Here is a 15,958-nt window from a genome sequence, read left to right as displayed (position 1 = left end):
AAAAGCAATCTGAGCGGCGCAGGAGAGTGACGTCACGCCTGCTGACCGTGCTACCCATCATGTAGGCTACGGTAGGGGGCGGTGTGCATATTTGCTGTACAGTTTAGCTGCCCAGGTGGAGTCAAACAATATATCCGATTCTGATGCCCGTGACCGGGTTGAACGGGTCACAGAGAGCTTGGCTGCTGCCGTCACAGATTCAGAGGTTAGTGCAGCAAGGGCTTGCGCGCCGAGGCCGCGGCCACGACCGGCCATGACTTTCTGGCCGCGGCCATTAATGAGGCTGAGACAGACGTTGCGAACAGGAGTCGGGGGATTACCTTTCACAGGTAGGATTCAACATTATTATTGGTTGTATTTTGTCAATAGAATATTATTGTACTGTATTTGTGTCTGCCGGCGAAATCGTAGCCAGCAAACGTTAAACTAGGATATGTTTATAGCCGGTGTTATGCCGAGAAGTGCACCCCCTGCTGGTCGTACTTTAAGGAGAGTCTGTGATGGAATGATATGATATAACTACATCATAATTTGTTTACCTAATTGAATTAACGGATGCAAATCTCAACAAGTCCAAATTTGTATATAAAATTAAAATAACCAAATTTCATAGTTTCAGGTTCATTTTATATCATTTCATCTGGGCTATAATGAGTTGAGATTGTTAATAGAAAATGTATCCAACCGTCTTTCGTGTTGACTACAAAAGTATTAGTCACGGCCCTTACTTTTGAATATATGTCCAGTAATATAAAAATAGTTAGGAATAGGAATACTCTAAACTCTACAATTGTCGGATTATCATAATTGTACACGTATTATTAATTTACATGAAGAGATGTGAAAAAAAGATGCACGAATGAAACACCATTGTCAGCTCAATATTATTTTTTTTGGATAAATGTAATAATCCACACCTGAAACGGTTTACGCGCGCTCCGTGAATGGGAATGCACTTCTCGGCATAACACCTCTGTTCACACAACTATTAGGCCAACGGAGACTTCATAAATCATATATTCCATAACACAGGCTTAGATTACAACTAACACAAGAATGCTACTTTTGAAATAATGCAAATATTACTGTTATAACATTGACCATCAGATTTTACACAGGTTTATTAATGACGTTTATTATGCCTGTATTATTCACATGTAATTCTTTCATCCTAACAAAAGTATTTACCTCATGTCTCATACCCACTCCACAGATTGTCCGACCGAGAGTTGGTGTTATTCCCTCCATCTTGGGCTTACAGGTTCACCTAATAAGCGTAGGTGTATCATCATAAGGCTATTAGCATTCATAAATTGAAATATTATCAACAACAGGGCGGGGTGAAATACTTATCCCTGTGTGTGTGTGTATTTTTATATATTTTAATATTATGCTTCTTCATTTTAGCCAGAAAAGGGCAGGACTACATGTTCTTCCAGAAAAGCTGAAGAGAGCCTGTCTGTGACCACTCAGGATGACAGCAAGGGCTCGCGCATTTTCTGGCAGGGGGGGGACACACACACACACACACACACACACTAGGGCCAGAACACCACCTACAGGTACCGTACATTGACAGCAGAATGACAGTGTGTGATAGACTGGTCAGTAGGCTATATTTATAAGACACCGATGCCCGTTGTCAGCTGCCGCTGTTTTGGCAGCTCAAGCCTTGTCGTAATTTTGTACTTTGGAACGGATGGAATGAGAATCCATCCATCCATCCATCCATCCATTATCTATACCGCTGAATCCGTCGATCGGGTCGCGGGCGGGCTGGAGCCTATCCCAGCAGTCAATGGGCGAGAGGCGGGGTACACCCTGGACAGGCCGCCAGTCCATCGCAGGGCCACATAGAGACAAACGGGACAAACAACCATACACACTCACACTCACTCCTAAGGACAATTTAGAGATGCCAATCAACCTAACATGCATGATTTTTGGACAGTGGGAGGAAGCCGGAGTACCCGGAGAGAACCCACGCATACACGGGGAGAACATGCAAACTCCACACAGAAAGGCCCCAGCTGGGTGGAATGAGAATCCAGCTTTGTTATATACATATGTATGTGTATATATATATATATTTCTAGTGTAAGGTAGAGGATGTTTGTTTTGTATGTGTATTTATTTGACGATTGCCTATGGTGCCCTACGAATGAAGGAGTACGTATGTATACACACTGCTTGAAGATCATTCAAGCTGTTGACCTAACGAATTTTCCAATCATGTACTACAAGCTTTGTATCATTGAAGAGGAATAAAGACACTATACAGCTGTTATGATTTTTATGTAACATCTTTATCAAATCTGTAATAAAGTATTTCACAAGGCCAAAACAATGTAAGAAAAGATCTTTGATTTTTGTTTTTTTGGCTTCACAGCAATGTTTTTTAAATTGCCAATTGTGCATGAACCGCAGTCAAGACACATGCATTACTTGTTCAGGGATCTCTCTGAGTTAGTCTACAAAAATAGAAATACTATAATAAAATATAAAGAATATAAAAAACACTGTACAAGAAGGTAGTTGTATATACACAAGTTTTAATATTTTGAATGGTATCAACCTAAAGCAAAACAAAATGAGCTAAAAGCCCTGAAAGAGGAGTGTTTTGCAGAGCTTCTGTCTCATGCTCCCTTTTATGCAGGTCAAGAGAGGTCAGTTTGCCAATGTAGTGGAGCCTTATTTTCAGAAACACAGACACAAACAATGACAACAAGTTGGAATAATGGTTGTTGATGCCAAACTTTGTCTCCTCAATGTGTTCCCCAAGCTGAAAAACATCCTCCGTTCTCCTCCCAGATGATGTACGTGACTGTCGCCGTCTTTACAGCTTTGCTGAAGCTTGGCGAATCACCCACTCTGCAGCTCTCAGCACCTTCACTGTGCCACATGATGGAATCACTAGTACACCGTTGTTTTTCAGGGCTAGAAAGTGGTAGCTATCATGAAATGATGAAGGTACAGCATTTCTGACCAAGCTTGCATGGCACACACCACAGGACAGCTTTTGCAGAATCTGGAGGACTACAAACCCTGCGATGTAGTACAAAGCATTGTCCACAACATCCACCAGTATAAATATTGAGAAGTAGCTATTTAACATATTTAGAACGGTAATTTTGATATGATGTTTAAAAAAGAAATACTCAAATCATTAGGCTGAGTTAGTGAGTTTGAGGTTGAAGCTTCTGGGTCATCCTGAGTGGTCACAGACAGGCTCTCTTCAGCTTTTCTGGAAGAACATGTAGTCCTGCCCTTTTCTGGCTAAAATGAAGAAGCATAATATTAAAATATGTAAAAATACACACACACACAGGGATAAGTATTTCACCCCGCCCTGTTATTGATAATATTTCAATTTATGAATGCTAATAGCCTTATGATGATACACCTACTCTTATTAGGTGAACCTGTAAGCCCAAGATGGAGGGAATAACACCAACTCTCGGTCGGACAATCTGAGGGGTGGGTATGAGACATGAGGTAAATACTTTTGTTAGGATGAAAGAATTACATGTGAATAATACAGGCATAATAAACGTCATTAATAAACCTGTGTAAAATCTGATGGTCAATGTTATAACAGTAATATTTGCATTATTTCAAAAGTAGCATTCTTGTGTTAGTTGTAATCTAAGCCTGTGTTATGGAATATATGATTTATGAAGTCTCCGTTGGCCTAATAGCCGTGTGAACAGAGGTGTAATGCCGAGAAGTGCATTCCCATTCACGGAGCGCGCGTAAACCGTTTCAGGTGTGGATTATTACATTTATCCAAAAAAAATAATATTGAGCTGACAATGGTGTTTCATTCGTGCATCTTTTTTTCACATCTCTTCATGTAAATTAATAATACGTGTACAATTATGATAATCCGACAATTGTAGAGTTTAGAGTATTCCTATTCCTAACTATTTTTATATTATTGGACATATATTCAAAAGTAAGGGCCGTGACTAATACTTTTGTAGTCAACACAAAAGACGGTTGGATACATTTTCTATTAACAATCTCAACTCATTATAGCCCAGATGAAATGATATAAAATGAACCTGAAACTATGAAATTTGGTTATTTTAATTTTATATACAAATTTGGACTTGTTGAGATTTGCATCCGTTAATTCAATTAGGTAAACAAATTATGATGTAGTTATATCATATCATTCCATCACAGACTCTCCTTAAAGTACGACCAGCAGGGGGGGCACTTCTCGGCATAACACCGGCTATAAACATATCCTAGTTTAACGTTTGCTGGCTACGATTTCGCCGGCAGACACAAATACAGTACAATAATATTCTATTGACAAAATACAACCAATAATAATGTTGAATCCTACCTGTGAAAGGTAATCCCCCGACTCCTGTTCGCAACGTCTGTCTCAGCCTCATTAATGGCTGCTCCCTCATTAATGGCCGCGGCCAGAAAGTCATGGCCGGTCCTGGCCGCGGCCTCGGCGCGCAAGCCCTTGCTGCACTAACCTCTGAATTTGTGACGGCAGCAGCCAAGCTCTCTGTGACCCGTTCAACCCGGTCACGGGCATCAGAATCGGATATATTGTTTGACTCCACCTGGGCAGCTAAACTGTACAGCAAATATGCACACCGCCCCCTACCGTAGCCTACATGATGGGTAGCACGGTCAGCAGGCGTGACGTCACTCTCCTGCGCCGCTCAGATTGCTTTTTCGTTATCGAATTGTGGGCAGTATTTTGCATGCAGACCACGAAAACGAAAAAGCAATGTCCGCTTTGTTTTCTTTTTGATTATGGCATAGAATGTGTAGTCTTGAAGAAGAAAATTGAAATGCAAATAGGATGATTGATTAGTAATTTTGTTTATGAGTCAAATAATGCAGCCACATTCTTAAAATGAAAAAGCATTTCTGATAATGCATTTGAATTTTCAACTTTTACATTTCAAATTGAATTTTGGTATCTATTTGCTGAGGCATATTTTGAAAATTAAATTTCAAATGTCTTTGTCCTTTTCATTTGAATTAAGTGAAAGAATGAGCAGTCTTGAAGAAGAAAATTGAAATGCAAATAGGATGATTGATTACTAATTTTATTTATGAGTCAAATAATGCAGCCACATTCTTAAAATGAAAAAGCATTTCTGATTATGCATTTGAATTTGAATTTTGATCACGATTTGCTTCCATCCTGAGCAGGGCAAAAACTCTCTGACCCTGTGCTTATATTGCCCTCCGCCGCGGCTTCATGGCAACTTCCGCATGGAGCATGCAATTAGAAGCTTTTACCCGTAGCTGGTGATCAAAGGCGAAACCGTGTCACCCTGTGGCCCCTCAGCTTAATGTGTTTCCATAGACCTAATGAGGAAGGCAATGGGAAGGCGTTCATTACAGAGAGTAAAATGCGAATTTAGTGAAACCAAAGGGATCTAGGTGGCGGTGCTATCTTCAAATAATGTGACCCGAGGTTGAGGAGTTTTCTCCAAGTTCTGCTGCAGGCAGCTAATTATAAGAGACAAACGAGAGACTGTTCTATTGTAACAAGATAAAAAGAAATAATAAGATTAAGATTAAGATGAATAAAATTGAATTAAGTGTTGTATATAAATCCTGTTAGCGGACTGTTATTTACTATTCATAAGATACATGGTTATAGTGAGAGGCCAGTAAAGACAAACTGCAACTTACTGCAACTTTTTTTGCCGCATTGCACTGATATTGGATCATAAATAATTGAATAGAACAAATGTAGAATGTAATACCCAAAGACACACAGTTCAGTCACTCTACAAATGGGTTGCATTGGTGAAATTGTAACAACAAGGCAACAAGAAACGCACTGAAATCTGCTCCCTTTGGGCATGGACAATAAAGAAACCGCGACACACGGTACAATGATGTTGTATAACACGCATCTAAACGTAATGTCAAAGTATGCATTCAAACGTTAATTCAGAAGAACAATAACTCACGAGACAGATGGGAAAAAATGTGTGTATGGGTGTGCGTGTGTCAGCAACATGAAGGCATCCACCATGACATCATTTACAGATCAGCACCATGGACAGCAGACGGGCAGCTCTGTGGCGGTGTTAATGCAAGAACAGGCAAGGGCTTCTAAAGCCGCAGGAGACCAATTATGGTTGTTATACAGCACTGCAAATGCTCAAGCAGTGTAGGAACTGACTTACAATGGAGACAAATAAATTGGAAATAGGGGAGATAAAATCAAAAAAGAGGAGCTGGAAGCAGGCAAAACTGCATCACAAAAATGTTCCTATTTATCTTAACTTTCTACTTTCCTAGCTTTGTAGTCTTACCATCACCTTATAATCAACAAATATGTTGAATGAACCACAGGAAAACAGCTTTTGGAGCACATTTTCCAAATTCTGCTTGTGATAGGCATTTGAGGTAAATGCTGTGCTGACAAAAGGTTTTCACACCTCATCAAATTTTGACAATAATTATTTGTGATGCATTTATTATTATTATTGTGTCCTTCCTGTTTCCCTTGCCGTTATATCAGTTAAAGGAGTACTGGCTTACATTTTAAGCAATTAAAACAGGTGACCATTACAGAGTATGAACACACCCAAGACCTTGTTATCAGTAAAGCACTTCCTTTCAGATGTTATTTGAGAGCACTGTGAATCCTACCCTCATTTTCCAGATCTAGTTTCAGTGCCTGTATGTGTACTTTATTTAGCTAAGAGCAGATGTATTGATAACATTTACAGAATACAGATATACAAACATTTTACATATCAGCTCAAAGCATTGTTGGAAGCTCTCCCAAAATCAGCAGTTTTAATACTGTTAAGAGTCCAAAATATCGGAGTTTAATTCAAAGTGGGCTTCACTTACACAAGGCTTATTTATTCCAAACCCACTTTTGATAAGGCAGTCCAGACCGGGAAGAAATAATTGACTTCTAGCTGAAAATCCAATTTCCCTCCCTGCTGGCCTTCCCTTCTTCTCATTAAAATACCAACAAAGTTGAACACAGGAGCTGTGGGACAGTGAATAAATCTCTGTTCTTAACACAGTTGATTTTATGGACCCGGGGATCACTGGAGTTGGAAGTGAACATTTCCGGGGGCACAGGCTGCAAGTGGAAAGCCAAGCCCTGTCGTGATAACGACTTGGATGACCAGAGGAAGCAGCACTATCGGCTTAAAAAGCTCTTCCATTTAATGATGCGTGGGCTGCTGGGGGGGCTAACACGAGTGACATAAGACTGAACACAGACAGAAGCAATACACTGGCCCTAACCTTCACTTCCACTCCTCCACATTACCTGGAATTACTTAGCAGGAACATGAGTAGTATGTTGCCCTTTAAATCCATCTGTAGTGTCTGACCTGGTGAGAAGCACTTTAGAAGGCGAGTAATTTTCCAAAAAGTCACTTTTACTAAGAAGCAGAACAACTATGTGGGATCTAAAAGTCATAACCATTAAAGTTCAGGTGAGGGTCATTGAGGTTTGAATATGGTTTGATTTACATCTCTCGGTTTGGTACATCTTAAAATACAGCTCCAAGCCTTTTTATGCACACAACACATATATACACATATATATGGCTTGAGGTCACTGCTCCTGGCTAACAGAGCTAATATGCATAATTCTGAAAACAAATGAACAATTCTTTTGATCAACAACCAAATAAGCGACTGATATAATTCACCCCGTAGCCTCCAACTCTTTCTACTTAGTTATCACAGTTATCAAACCAACTCGTTTTGCAGTATTTTTTTAATGAAAAAATGAATCAATGGATTGAATGAATTCCACAGCTGCAGTATTCACAAAACAACAGAAGTATGAAAACATTATAAAAACAGCAAGAGTAGACCAATACTGTGTACTACCTGCTGAGGCTAAATTAAAAAGAAAAACCCTGACTCGAGATCAAAATTGACATTAGTTATACCAGTTGGGCTATGTCCCATTGGCAGAAAAATCCAGTGCAAGCCCCATCTGCAAACAGTTTTCAAACATCATAAAGAATGACTCATCCCCAAGATCATGTCTACAACTTTTCTTTGTACCATTTCCCAAATTATCAGTGATAAATGGTCCTCAGTGAAATAATGACACTGAAATTCCACAAAGGGCAGGAAGCTGAAAAATTCTTCAGAATTTTTTTTACTTGCCACACTCTACGGGCACAATCTTTTAATCAAAATACAATAAATTTAGATTTCACTGACAATGTAATTCTAAGCCAACCAACCTTTTTTTTTTTGCAAAGAGCCTCAGAATTCCAGAAGAATCCCTAAGTTCCCCATACACTAACAAACAAAATAAAAGTAGGATCAAGTTGGTGTGTTTTTTCTCCCAATTGTTAACGTGACACATTCTGTTCATGACTTGGACTGCATGCAATTCTGCAAGACTTCATATTCAAATAGGGTAAAACAGAAGGAAATTCAGTTTATATGCAGACACTGTAGTGTCCAATTAAAAATACCAGAGATGTCTGAAGTCTGAAGTTTTCAGAAAGCTTTTAAACCTATGAGCAACTTGAATTTACAAATTACAAATAAACTCCTTTTAAAGTGCAATGCTAAGAGACACCACTAGTGCGAGCAGGCAAGTCTGATAACTACATTTCTTTTCATACATTTTCTCCCAAGATGCCAGGGCAGATAGTCCTCTGTTGGCTGTGGGTCCCTGCTTCAGCCACTAAACATGTTACATGTTTAGTGACTAATGCTACCCATTCCAGCCATTTATCTGAGAGGCACTGCCAGTATGAGAGGGCATGTCTGTAAGATGATCCTTTTCTGATGTGAGTGTGCTTTTTTTCTATTCCATTCTTATTCACAAACCATGATGCCAGGGAAAAATAGCCTCAAAATAGCGGCATTTGTTGATTCCCTGGGAAGAAACATATGATGGTGTAATCATGCAGAAATAATAGACCTTGATCATGGAGTATTTTCTAAACAAATGTTAGAATATGCTTCACAAAGCAACAGATAAAAACAAAATCAAGTCTCTGGAACAAAAATTGCCAGAGGATGTCTACATACAGGGTCATAAAAATTCTAAAAGGTCAAATGAATAAGAAGCTGAAAGGCCAAGAAGGACTTCAAAGGCCATAAGCAAGATCTTAAAATCAAATCTAAAACACACTTGGAGCTTGTGCAAGGAGGCCAAAACAGGAGTGATGTGCTCTCTTTTCTCGATTCTTGTTAAAAGAACCAAGGATTTGTGTGCCACAAACGAATTGTGTGTCTGTAGCACACATTCCAGTGTGTCGCTGACAAATAACTCACTGCAAGCAGTTGCTTCACCTTCATGAGAAAAGCCCATGATTCTGAAGCTCGGTGAGTAAGATCAGCAGTCCCGATCATTGTTTCATTGCTGTTTGTTCTTTATAATATGAACGTAGCTGAATGATATTTGCCGAATTGGAGGAGACTTTGAGGAAAAGCTAAGAGGCATGGTGTGGGTGGAGCTCATTAGCACATTCACAAATCCTCACTCACTGAATGAAAAGAAAGAAAAAGTCACTCCCGATGCCTTATTTAAGAGGCTTTCTTCGTGGCAAAACCTTAAAATTATATTATTTTCAGTAAATCTGAGGAGTTGTAAGGGTTCGTCTGGAACAGGATTTTAATAGCAGTGGTTTGAGACAAACTTTTTGTGAATTTCCTATCCTGAGGCACATTTACACCGAACTTCACCATGGCAATATCAGCCACTGAATTAATAATCAATGGCTTATTGCCTCTCTTTTATTTACACATATTTACTCTTTGGCAGATTGAGCTCGAACCTTTGGGATTACCAAGAAACAAGGGATGGTCATTTTCAACTATTTCAGAGCAAATTTTCCTGTCAATTTTCAAAGAGTATAGCGTGAGGCAAATTATTCCATTGTTTAGAATTGTCATATTGCGGCTGAGAATATCTAAAACATTCACTGTAATGGGGGCGTTTGAGCTGAATGAACTACAGAAAAAGAAACTTGGGTGGAGTCAAAAAAACATCCTGACCTGCACAAAAACTCTGAGGGTATATTCTTTGGCCATGTTCCATGATTATACCAAGGTTACTGACATTTGGTGTATTTTTACATCATATTTTCAACAAATATACAGGGATGGTCATGCCGATATTTGTAAATAATAAATTATGTGTATTGTGTATAAGATTTCTTTGATTTTGCACCAGTTTCATGATTTACTGTCATAAAGCAGATGAAGTTTGTGTGAAGCAACAAAAAAGAAAACATTTCATTCAAACTGTCATTCATCAATGTCTATCAATTTCAAGGCAAAATACCGCCTCCTCCCAAAAAAATCTGAACAAATCGAAATTCCTCTGAAAAAAAAACGTCTCTAAAGTCAAAATATTTTATTTGGGCAGTTCGAAGTTTCAAAACATGTTTTTGAAATATCTGCACGTTGCTTTGAAAAGAAAAAAGACTGCTAGTTCATGGAGGGCAAAAAAAAGATAAAGAGGCCGTCAGGGTGGACGTGTGTGCCAAGTTTCATGACCTTGCGATGATGATAAGGCTTTCAAATCACAAACGCCATCACACGATTTTCACCGCCTGGCCACCTCCATACCGTTCAGAGTTTGATAAAGATTTTTTTGCCCCCATCGCTTAAGAGTAACCTGGCCATGTTTGGAGCTGTTACCATTAAATCTGTTTGATCAAATGCGAGGTTTGGAAAAAAAAAGATATTTCCAACCACCAGCACGTGGCGCTATAGGTGGATGTCACAATGATCACATGTGCGTGTTCAGGTTGGGTCCAGCATTCACCGTATAAAGTTTGGGACAGATTGGATAATGTATGTGGGAGTTATAAGTGACTTAATTTTTTGTGTCATTGAACTTCGAGGCGTCGCCACGGCCACACCCTTTGAAGTTTGAGAAAGTTTTTCAAGTTTTTTTCCCCCCATGTCTTAAGAGTAACCTGGCCAAGTTTGAAGCCTGTAGCATCAAATCTGTAGGATGAGTTCAATCATAAGTAAGGCGTGAAATCAGGAAAAAATGGCCCCAAAACGCACATTCCATCCAAAATGGCCACCTTCCTGTGGAGGTGGGACCATGGCGGCAAGAGACTTTTTTGTGCGTCTGGGCATGACAAATGAGTGTACTGAATTTCGGCATCCAACGCAAAACTAACCCCAATGCGGGGGCCATGTTGAAATATCGCAGGGGGCGCTACAGAGTCAATGAGCAACTCCCAAAAAAAAAGTCCAGATTTGCCATGTTGTCGACTGGCAGGTCGTCCCTAGCCTGGCTCTCACGCAGACCCTTCGTGCTTCGTGCATCTTCGTTACACTTCGTGAGCTCGCACGATGAGAAACATCCATCTGCGTGAGAACCAGGTTAGGTCGTCCCTGGCAAATTTCATGAGTTTGCGAGCACCTTTTGCAAAGAATATTAATAACTCCTTCAGTTACAATAGGGACCTTGTAGTTTCACTGCTCACTGCTATCTTGATCTTTTGGACACAGATGAACTCTAAAGACAAGTTTTAAATCCCCCAAATTCGTGTGATAGTAGTAGAAGTGGACAAATGAACACTCCAACACATATTCTTACACTATCCCACGCCCTGCATCGGCTTTCAGGACCAGGTCTCAGGCTTCCTTGCCACCTAATCTCAGGCTGCGGTCAAGAGCAACATGTAGACTTCCTGCCGTATTGCCTTTCAGCCATGCCGTCTCACACAGCTCCTGTTTGCGGACGGGCTATGAGTGCTGGAAGGTGAAAATTGGGACTTCCATCTCAGGAGCAACTCAAAGTAAGAAAAGTTTGCAAAAAAATAAGTCCCGGAAACAAATCTGTTTTTGAGATTGTGTCAATACTTTAATGGGTGCCATAACCTGCTGTGTGATATGACAATCTTACATGAAAGTGCCGAGATAGAATTGTAATCTAATGTGATGAATAAATCATGCCATTAGTGGCTGTGTTGTTTTAGGGCCACGAGATAAACGCTGGCCCAGATCAATCTTCAAAATGAGCCAACAATTCAATAGTCTCCGCAGTCACGTGTTATCATCGTCCCATTACGTCGTAGAATGTATCCACACAAAGATGAATGGAGACATGGTACACAAAATAAACCTGCAAGAGATTTCATTTGGACAGATTTGTGTGGGCTCACATCATGTTTGGAACTAGGGAGCGAAGCAAACAACACTGCCAGCACATTTTCCATGTGGCTGTCATGAAAGGTAGATGCTGCATGACTAAATGTCTCAATTTTCTCATATGAGCTGCATTCCCAGTAATTTGCCATCACAATGACGCCTTTTAATGCGCTCTGTTACAGGCATCGAGGGGTCAAGATGTCATCTACTCTTCCATCATCACATTATTCTGCGGACACCCACCTTCATGCATCACCTTGGCAGCATATTGAGCGTGCTTCATGAGGTGGGATTATAAAGTGAGAAATTAACCAAATATCTAATTTTGACAGAAATGCACGGCACACGCAAAGGTCTACATATTCTGGCTAAAAAACAATTACTCACCACCAAAGCCTTTTGTCTCTATGTGCTTTGTTATTTTGACAAAGCGAGCGGGACCATTCATCACTTTGAACGGAGGGAGACACTGTGAATTTCCACTGACTGTACTTGGCCATATTCAGTGACAGTCAGTGCTGCCGGGGTATTTATGGGTGATTTGCGGTTGATGATTTATGATTCTTAGGATGGGAAAGCAAACCTGATCTGCATCTGCAAAATATTTACTTGTGGAAGAAGTAGCTCCGTTCATTGACTTAGTTCATGAGTTTGGCAGCACATTTTACTCCTGTGAACTTATATTTATCACATTTTAAGTGAAATAGTTGTCAGGTGAACCTGAGAGATTGTGAAAACTTTTGCCAGAAAAGAAAAGTTGAAAAACAAAAACTTTCTGCTGTACAAGGTTTGTTTGTTTTCCTTCTAATTTTTGCCCTTCTGCAGTGTTTTGGTCTTGAGATATGGGGCTGCTTTTGTGCACATGACTGAGTAACATGCACCTCTGTGAATTGACAATTGATACTGAGTGATATGTTCAGGTTTTGGAGCAACACATGCCGCCATCTAGGATGGGGTAAAGTGATCATCCTTTGGTATTTGGTATTTTATTAGGATCCCCATTAGCTGATAAACATATCAGCTACTCTTCCTGGGGTCCACACTTTAATTGGGAGGTTGGTGGTTCAATCTACAAAGTCCCCAGTCTACACTTTGAAGTAACACCCGGTCACTGCTCATCAAAGTCTCGTCACTGCCATGCTGAACATGTAGTAAAAGTCCTCTTCAGCTTTATCAACTCAAAATCTGTCCATGTTTTATACACTGTCATACAGCTTTTGGTGATTTTTTTTCTTTTTGTCCCTTGAAACATAATCGTGTGCAAAAATTTTAGACTGAAGTTTGTTGCTCAAAATCAAGATCTAGCTTTTATGACCGTTGCTGCCTTGATTATCCACCTGCAGAGATGGCAGCGGTTCAGAGTATAAAAACAAGGTATTGTGCTTCAGCACATCAATTGCATGTCTAAGCTTGTAATAGCTGTGAAACTACAAGTAATCAAGCTGTTTTGTTCATATTTCACTGCCTACTTGCCACAGTCAAAGCAACGTCTCATTCTGGAGCTCACTGGATAACTGCAGCTCGCAGTATGTGTCCTTTCGGTTGTCTCTGACTCCTCAAAAGAAACACGAGGAAGTGCTTGTGAGAAAATCTGTTAACATTGCACACATTTTATGAGCTATTGTAAATATTAAACCTGAGACAGAAAGGAGAAAATAAAACCCAGGGAATACTCAAACAATCAGAAATGTTCGGTGCTGTGAGCCCCACTCCAAAGGTACGAAGCAGTTTCAAAGATGCTACTTACTTGCAAAGGTCTTTTTTGGGGGGGTTGGAATTTCTCTCCCAGAACTCTCTTTAGCCACTGGAAACAGAGGGAGCTGAAGATAGGGCCCTCTCAATGATCCTGGCTGCTGGAAAAGGTTCCTGCTGTGAGGTGCAAACACAGCTTTAATGTTTTCTTTGAACCTTACAGCACTCACGCTAATATGTTTTACTTACGTACACAACTGACATGACAGATTTCCACAGCCCATGATGTGATCTGGGATTCTCTTTGGTTTAAGTTAAGTTACTCTTTGTTAACTTTTAAGAATATTAACATGTCATTTTGGGCTAGGACAGAGCAACTTGCTGCAACAGCATGCTTCCATGTTAAGAGACTCAACGTACCACACTGGCCTGCCTGGAATTCATTACTGTCACCTCCAGCTGATATTTGAAGAGTTTTGGAGCACGACAATAGATGGCAGGAGACGCAACACAGCAGTAAATATGCCCTAAAATTTGCTCCCTGCATGATATATTGAAAATGTGTATATGTTTATGAGAATGTGTTTTAACACTTGAAATGTTGTTGATGTATCATTTTTAATGAAATGAAGCGTTCATATCTTAATTTCTATTCGCATGTACATGTCACACACCTTAACTTTTTTGGAAATGTGATTGTACTTTTGGTTGAATGTAGTTTTTGGGAAATTGTTTGCCTCAAGTATTCTTCAGCCACATACTTCCCACTGTACAATTTTTCTCCTGATAACCTCCCTGTTTGCTTTAGGATTAAAGAAGATCGGCACTGTATTTGTGTCTGCGATTATCTTTATCATTTCAAAGAGCTTATGATCTACCAAAGCATGCTTTCTTTTTTTTCTGCTTCCAACTTGGTCTTGTGTATTTCCGTCTGTTTGTGTGTGTGTAATTTAACTTCCCTCATATACTTCACACTGCCTTTTGCATATCTCAGTCAAACCCTGGAGTGAATAACTCAAAAATCAAACAGAAAAAAATCATTGGTCTTACTCTTTTTGTTACCTCTGGAAACTTAACCAGGACTAACTTTAAAAGGCTTGTCATGTCTTCTGTTTCATCACCTGTCTCATCAAACTTTGAAGTCTTCACTTCTTCACTTGTTGTCTGCACAGAGAGAATCCTGGTAATTCCCTAATGGACTGTAGCACCATGACTTATTCAGCAGCCTCCCATTCAGCCCAGCACCTGAATTTGGGATATTTTTCACTTCGTTCAAGCGTTCTCTTCATCTTTCTTTAGACTGTCTAAATCCATTTAATATATATGAAGATGTGACAGATTTTATTTTGGTCCTCTGGCTTTTTATGGAAAGGTTGTGTAAATAACCCAGGTAACATAATTAAAAAAAGCCCATTTATTTCCCCAATTTGAGTAAGTAGATAATAGTTTTAAGCTAATCAGGCAGATGCTGGTTCATGATAAATTTTTAGATGCCAGCAGGAACAATAGCTGAGTTGATTCTTGATCTCTGCGCCTTCACCTTAACTTACTTTTTCTCTGACCACACAAGATTGTGATGACATGTGACTTCCTTTTTCAGCAAGATAAGTTTCAAAGGGTTAGGATTTTTTTTTTCCTCTGTTTGAGTAACCCATATACTGCTCACAAACCTCATTTCCTCAGAGAACTACTTAATTATTGACAGATGGACTATATACTTTTCTCAAGCTGAGAAATTTAGGACAGATGCACAAAGGTTTCACCAAACTGGCCTATTTTGAAAGGTGGCCTTGTTCCCTTTGGAAATAATCCGTCAGAACACCTTGGTCAGACTGTAAAGGAAAAGCAAAGATGACAAGACGGATGAAATCGTAATCCAACACTTAAGAACCTAATGATTGTACAACTGTCATCTCATCATTGAAAAGTTGAGCTAATTAAAGTGCTCTGACCCACAGTCCAACAGTTGTCAGGGACGTCCGTAACCAGAGAGTTGTCCAGAATAAGCAGCAGTATCAGAATAAAATGTCCTCATAATTTCTGCCTTGTCTTGTCTATCTGCCTCACTAAGATGCAGATTGCTTCAACAACCATCAGGAAGGTTGAGGTGTCAAGCATGAAGGCCTGTGTGCAACAAAAAATTTAAATCTAA

General features: G+C 39.7%; 1 long non-coding RNA gene across 1 annotated transcript; it reads right to left on the bottom strand.

The window, feature by feature from the left end:
• Window positions 1-2,532: 2,532 nt before the first annotated feature.
• LOC142398320 (uncharacterized) lies at window positions 2,533-4,652 on the bottom strand. The gene is made up of 3 exons (XR_012772781.1): window positions 4,355-4,652; window positions 3,408-3,470; window positions 2,533-3,276 (listed from the first exon to the last, which is right to left on the bottom strand). It is a non-coding gene; the product is annotated as an uncharacterized LOC142398320 (long non-coding RNA).
• Between the last annotated feature and the right edge of the window lie 11,306 nt (window positions 4,653-15,958).

This window comes from Odontesthes bonariensis, chromosome 14 (genome assembly GCF_027942865.1).
Source record: "Odontesthes bonariensis isolate fOdoBon6 chromosome 14, fOdoBon6.hap1, whole genome shotgun sequence".
Classification (NCBI taxonomy): Eukaryota; Metazoa; Chordata; class Actinopteri; order Atheriniformes; family Atherinopsidae; genus Odontesthes; species Odontesthes bonariensis.
Note: the sequence above shows the minus strand (reverse complement) of the source record. Positions and strands in the feature narration are given on the sequence as shown.